The sequence below is a fragment of the Spea bombifrons genome, chromosome 11 (assembly GCF_027358695.1).
Source record: "Spea bombifrons isolate aSpeBom1 chromosome 11, aSpeBom1.2.pri, whole genome shotgun sequence".
Taxonomy (NCBI): domain Eukaryota; kingdom Metazoa; phylum Chordata; class Amphibia; order Anura; family Pelobatidae; genus Spea; species Spea bombifrons.
The window spans coordinates 4,039,214-4,046,075 of NC_071097.1; positions in this window are offsets into that span (position 1 = coordinate 4,039,214).

The following is a 6,862-nucleotide window of genomic DNA, read 5'->3' on the forward strand; positions in this document are numbered from 1 at the left end:
CGGGGATATCGCTCGCGCATGCGCGAATATAGGAAGGGAGCGCGCCCAGTGACGCAAGCTTAGGGCGAGACAGTTAGCGGCGAGGCATGCTGGGAGTTGTAGTTTTACGGCCTTGTGTGTTTTACGTCACGTGTGCTAATGCTACATTAAAAAGGAATGCTTATGGATAATATATGCAAACAAAAGCGAAGTCAATGTATATCTTAAGCGCTGTTGAAATGCATATAATCACGCCATAATATAAAATATAAGTAAAATGTGTAGCGGAGTCCATTTTGCGTCTATTTTAGTTTTGAAATACATTTCCTGCTGTTTCTATAGGGGCTTTTAGGGCTGTAGAACCCTATGATACACTCATAACCCGCAAACATTGTGAACATCGAGAAAAAGAGGCACTTGGGGCCCTCAGAGGGACTGTCCTTCCGGAACAGGGACACTCGGTGTGTATGGACTCCTTCAGTTCCCTATTAGGTGGCGTAAAAGTGGCATACTTAAGTATGCTTCCTGTATATGCCCCAGGGTGGGGGTGGGGGCTCTCATAGAATACCAACGATGTTGGAGATAAGCAGAGGGACTACCCGGTGGAGAAGAGAAGATGCTGATTGGTCGGTCCATGTGAGGAGTGGGCTGATTGGGCCAACGAGAGGCCTTTGGCGCCCCCAGTCCCGGCCACTTCCGTGGTCTGCACCTCTTGTACAATAAAAGACGATGCGTGGCTTTAAGAAACGGAGCGTCAGTATATGACATCATAAGGTCTGTGGAGGTTGGGATGACTCCATAACGTAAATAGTCCAGTTGAGGAGGACAGAGATGGGGTGCTGGATAGTCCAAGATGGCGATTGGACACTGGAACGTTGGCGTTGTGGAACATGATGTCACAACCCCCATATTCTGTCATAACTGACATAGTGCTGATGAAATTATGTTCTTAGATTGACCTGAACAATGTCCTCATTAGCAGGAATGGCGGCAGGTCCACGTGTCGATCCCAGATCATGGACCGATACGGAGACAATTGTCCCCAGAACTCTCTAAATTCCAACCTCTACTAGAAACATCTTCTAGTCTACCTCTACCACTTCTGCTGGGAGACCGTTTCACTTATCTACCACCCTCTCAGTAAAGTAATAAACTTCCGTATATTACATCTAAGCGATGTATTTAGGTTGCCATCTTCTTGGTCCGGTTGGGGAAACCTACCTTGATTGATTGACCAATTGGGTGATTAACCTACCAATTGCCACCCTATGCCTGTTCTGCTTATAGGCAGTATGTCCAGAGCCAACTTGACCGCTTTCATTCGTAGGTTTATCATTCCCTCTGTGTGTTTTTCCTCCCCAGAAGTCCCTCTGTTCTAGAAGATCGGAATGTTTGCGTATGAGTGTTCTACAGCCCTAAACATCACAATCGTGTATCAAATCTGCACAGAATTGTGTAAATGAAACCAACAAAACCCAGAGAATTCTCAGGTATGGTCTCCAGGTCACCACGGAGAAACTCCGACTCATGTGAGGGGCTCTGTGACACGCCCTCACTCCCCGCCCACTTCCCCTCCAGCCATACCAATTTTCCTCCATGTGGGTTTAGCCTCAGCATCAGTGGTATGGCCCACCGGCCTCAGCAGACCGTTCACCAAAGTCAACTGGGCCACTCGCCAAATCCGGCGGACCTCGACCGACATCGGCGAGACCACCTACCCCAAAAAGGGGGGGCTCCGAGTAGCTGGAGCCTGGATGTTCCCAGGTAGGCCCTGATGACTCGGTTAATGTGCGGGGTGGGGCGGGCCTTCGGTCCGCCATCCTCCCTTGAAGACCTCAGTGGGTTCCTCCTTCAGGGGACCCTGGAAGATCAGGCCCTCCCTTGAAATATGACAACATTCATTACAGCAGATATGTCCGCTAAGCGGTGTGGCTCCGGGGTCTTCGAGTCAAAACTGTCGGTGAGAAAGGCCGTAAACACAATGGGAAACTGCAGGCGATTGGAGACGGGGTTTATTTATTAGTTTACAGTGACACCTAATGGTACGTCGGAGTTATATCTAAAGAAATTTTGGGAAAAAATGTGTCATTTTCAGATTTTTTTTTTTACGTTTTGCTCCAATAAACCCCCTTTATCTGCAGACCTGGAGGCGGCCATTGCTGTCAGTCATGTGATGTTTTGGGTGACTTTTCCTGGCTTAAACACCACACTGAACTGATGCTTTATGGCAATGCTAATGAAGTCCCTTCCTCCATAGACTTTAGTTAGTCAGAGAGTCTGACTGGTGATTAATACTAAGCCATTCTACTGGTTTCCACAGGCAGTATGATAAGGAGTCATACTTTTGTCTTCTATCTATGTCTGCTTCTCCTTTTATCTTCTTTCTTTGTCCCCTTCTCCGTGAATGATTTTCCCTCACTCTCCATACTCACCTCCCCTTCCTTCTCTCCCTCCTTTCTCTTCCTCCCTTAATTCTCTCCCCTACCCCACCTTCTCTCCCCTTCACTCTTCCTCCCTTAATTCTCTCTCCTACCCCTCCTCTCTCCCTCATTCTTTCACTCCTCCCTTAACTCTCTCACCCATGCCTCCTTTCTTCCTCTCCCTTACTTCTTATTTATGTATGTTAGAGATAGAGTATATGTGTAGGTGTGTGTGAGCATGAATGTGTAGGTGTGTGTTAGCATGAATGTGTAGGGGTAGGTGTGTGTTAGTGTGAATGTGTGTGTGTTAGCATGAATGTGTATGTGTAGGTGTGTGTTAGCATGAATGTGTATGTGTGTGTTAGAATGAATGTGTAGGTGTGTGTTAGCATGAATGTGTAGGGGTAGGTGTGTGTTAGCATGAATGTGTGTGTGTTAGCATGAATGTGTATGTGTAGGTGTGTGTTAGCATGAATGTGTATGTGTGTGTTAGAATGAATGTGTAGGTGTGTGTTAGCATGAATGTGTAGGGGTAGGTGTGTGTTAGCATGAATGTGTGTGTGTTAGCATGAATGTGTATGTGTAGGTGTGTGTTAGCATGAATGTGTATGTGTAGGTGTGTGTTAGCATGAATGTGTAGGGGTAGGTGTGTGTTAGCGTGAATGTGTGTTAGCATGAATGTGTATGTGTAGGTGTGTGTTAGCATGAATGTGTAGGGGTAGGTGTGTGTTAGCGTGAATGTGTGTGTTAGCATGAATGTGTATGTGTAGGTGTGTGTTAGCATGAATGTGTAGGGGTAGGTGTGTGTTAGCGTGAATGTGTGTGTTAGCATGAATGTGTATGTGTAGGTGTGTGTTAGCATGAATGTGTATGTCTTAGTGAATGTGTAAGTGTGTGTAAACAATATTATTAGGATTATAGCACATATAGATCATATTCTGCAGCGCTGTACAAGGAGATCACATTACACATTATTATTAATTAGTCTAGGGGGTAAAAGAAAAAACACAAAACATAGCATTCAATCGTTCAACCAAACTATATTTGCCATTTTTTAACAAAGAATTTTTTTTTTGTTTTTTTTTAAGTGAGAAAATCAATAAAGCGGAGTAATTTGAATACATTTTTTCTCTCGTTTCTCTCCTGCTCATAACATTGCTCTGTTGTCTCCGGCTGCTTAAATTACATTGGTTTGAGGTTCTGTTATCTTTATTTTAGAAACAGAATTTAACCATTTGCATTATTTTACTAAAATTTCATTTTTTTAAATAAACTTATTATTATATTATTATTAAACTTTTTTAATAAGTTGCTTTTTTATAAATACATCAATACATCTATCTATCTATCGATCTATCTTTATATATATATGAGGGTACACATTTTTTTTTATTATTCACCAAAATTCTAACAAAACCATAAAAAAATTTAAAATTATATTTTTTTTACACTTTAAAGTCTAACCTGCAGTGCTTCCTTGGCAAACATCAACATCAAAATGTACCGTGATTGAAAACTTTGTTTAAAGCTGCTGTTCCACTTGCCGCAACCCATCCTAGAAATAATTACTTAATCAAGTAATGACAATTTATGTAGGGAACGCTTAAATGTCATGTGACACAAAAGCAGGCAGTGTTTTTTTTTTGCTATAGAAACGGAAAGCTGACGTTTTATTTGATTACATGTACATATATACAAAAAGAATAATGCAAATTAAGTTCCAGAAGCTGTTTCCACGCTGTTAATGCGAAGGGTTAACCGTAATTTCTACAATGCGTGTTTCTTTTATATACGGATCATTATTGGCATTTATAGAGTATACTGACATCTAGTGGCAACTTTAGCAAACTGCAACAGTAAAGGTTTTTTTTTTTATTAACTCCTTGGATTCCTTAGTTGAAGCAGATATCTGTTATTGGGCCACATGACCGCTTAGGCCCAGAGGCCTTGTATCCCAACCCCTTCACCCACCCACCTTATGTAATTGTAAATGTTCCTTAAGATCCAGGGGGTGGAGACATTGTTGAGCCCAACTGTCCAATGAGTGAACTGCTGGCATGCCCACACTATGACCTTGGCCAGCAAACATATTCAGTCCAAGGGCTGCCATCAGAAGGATACAACCAGTGCTTGTGTATGGGGGCTAGGGAAACAGGAGGCCATGGGCCTCATTATTGGTCCTCAAGGCACACTACCTGGGCCCTGGTAACTCATTACACGGCACTGGGCCCCTTCCCGTGGATTAGAGCCCGAGCATACTTGTGTGAGCTCTTCGGGTGAAGCACAACTTCTCTGTGTCACTACTGGGAAACTCCAGGTAGCGGGAGTGACATTGGGTTACGCCCCATTCCCCGCCCACTTTCCATCAAACAATGTTGTCTGTCCCGCGACATCAGCAGGACCGCCCACTGACATCAGCTGGACCACCCCTAATGTCAGCAGGACCACCCACTGATGTATGGGCCAGAGCAGTGGGAGTGGCATGGGATGGGACAGGACAGGGCAGCAATGCTAATGTAGTCTGTTCCGCCATAGACTTTCATTAGTTAGAAAGTCCAGCTGGGCGATTAGACCAAGCCATTCTATTGTTTCCCATACGCAAGACAAGACCAACTAAGGTCTGAGTATTTGCAGCAGGGTGAAGGGGCAGATTCTTAGGGTCACCCCTCCGATCATATATAAGACTTCCAATTAGTGCTTTTGCTACCTGTATACTATGGTTGACATCCCTACTTGAATTCAGGTGACTCCATTAGGCGTATCTTTAAATAACGACAAGGTTTCCATAAGGGCCGCTATTAGTGCATTTGACGAGCCGCTACATGGGCTATAAAGAGGTTAATATTTCAAGAATCTCGGGGGGTCAGTCCCCAACTACGATCTCGATAACAAATCCAGCCTTACATAGTCTCACCTTTGCGCAAGGAATCGCCTTTCACGGTAATCAGCGGCCGTCTCGTGGAATCATGCGTGTCACATGCAGGGAGATATGGGTCACAGACACAAGCTCTTCATAAATAAAGCCTTTATTGGGATTACAGAGGATTGTCTCATTTACTAATATCCTGCAGGATATTACTTCTAATGGGTTTGGACCGTCTTCACTTCCCAAAGGAAAACAAAATGATTGTACGCACGGAATCATATGAGCGTAGTTCTCATAACTCCTTTATTGTCAGGTTGCCAAATAGGTCAAACGAACAGTTCTTAATTGATGCTGTAGATAAGTGGAACCGCCTCCCGGCAGAGGTGTTAGAGGCTAATGCAGCGAGGGGAAGAAAACATGTATGGGATAGACATGTGGCTCCTGAATCTAAGACGAGACCAACAACTGATTAAGGTCTGAGACTTTACAGCAGGTAATGGGGAAGACTAGACGGGGGCCGAATGGGCCGAATTCTCTGTTCTAGACAACTGCATCGGGATGCGGGTCAAAAAACTTGCGGCCGCGGGCAGTTTTTCGGGTGTTGCGGGCCGGAGCGGAAGGTCAGACAATGTACCTCCCGCAAGGCTGCCTTCGCATTGCTCGCACACAGCGTCTCTTCTCTTGTTCCGCCCAGGAACCCAGTGAAGTCACATGAATTTACGTCATGTCACATGACTCTCCTCCATTCCTCCTTCCTCAGGACAAGGGGGTGGGGGAGTTTGTATGAACGAGTATGCATGATTGAGGGAATGAATGAGTATCTGTGAATGATTACTATCTGTGAATGAGTGAATAAATGAGTATCTGTGAATGATAAGTACCTGTGAATGAGGGAATGAATGAGTGTCTGTGAATGATTAGTACCTGTGAATGAGTGAATAAATGAGTATCTGTGAATGATAAGTACCTGTGAATGAGGGAATGAATGAGTATCTGTGAATGATTAGTACCTGTGAATGAGGGAATGAATGAGTATCTGTGAATGATAAGTACCTGTGAATGAGGGAATGAATGAGTATCTGTGAATGATTAGTACCTGTGAATGAGGGAATGAATGAGTATCTGTGAATGATTAGTACCTGTGAATGAGGGAATGAATGAGTGTCTGTGAATGATTAGTACCTGTGAATGAGGGAATGAATGAGTATCTGTGAATGATTAGTACCTGTGAATGAGGGAAAGAAATTCTTCACTAGCTCTAAAATCTGTGACAGAATGTTTGTGGGAGTGGGCGGAATTGGACACATATGTTGCGGGAGCAGGCGGGAGTGGAACACACACGTTGCTGGAGTGGGTGGTAATGGTCAGAAACTCAGCGGGAGCGGGATTAAGAAAACAGCTCAGAAACATTTAAGAACTTTTTTTCCCATTTTCTACGGCAACAACCTGCGTTTGTATCACATGACAATTAAGTGTTCCCGGCAAAAATGATGAATGCGGCAAAATAATTATTTCCGCGAAAGGATTCAGCAGTACGAGGAATGATGTTTCTTACACCGTATTTAATAGAATGTTACATTCTGCAGCGCAGATGGAA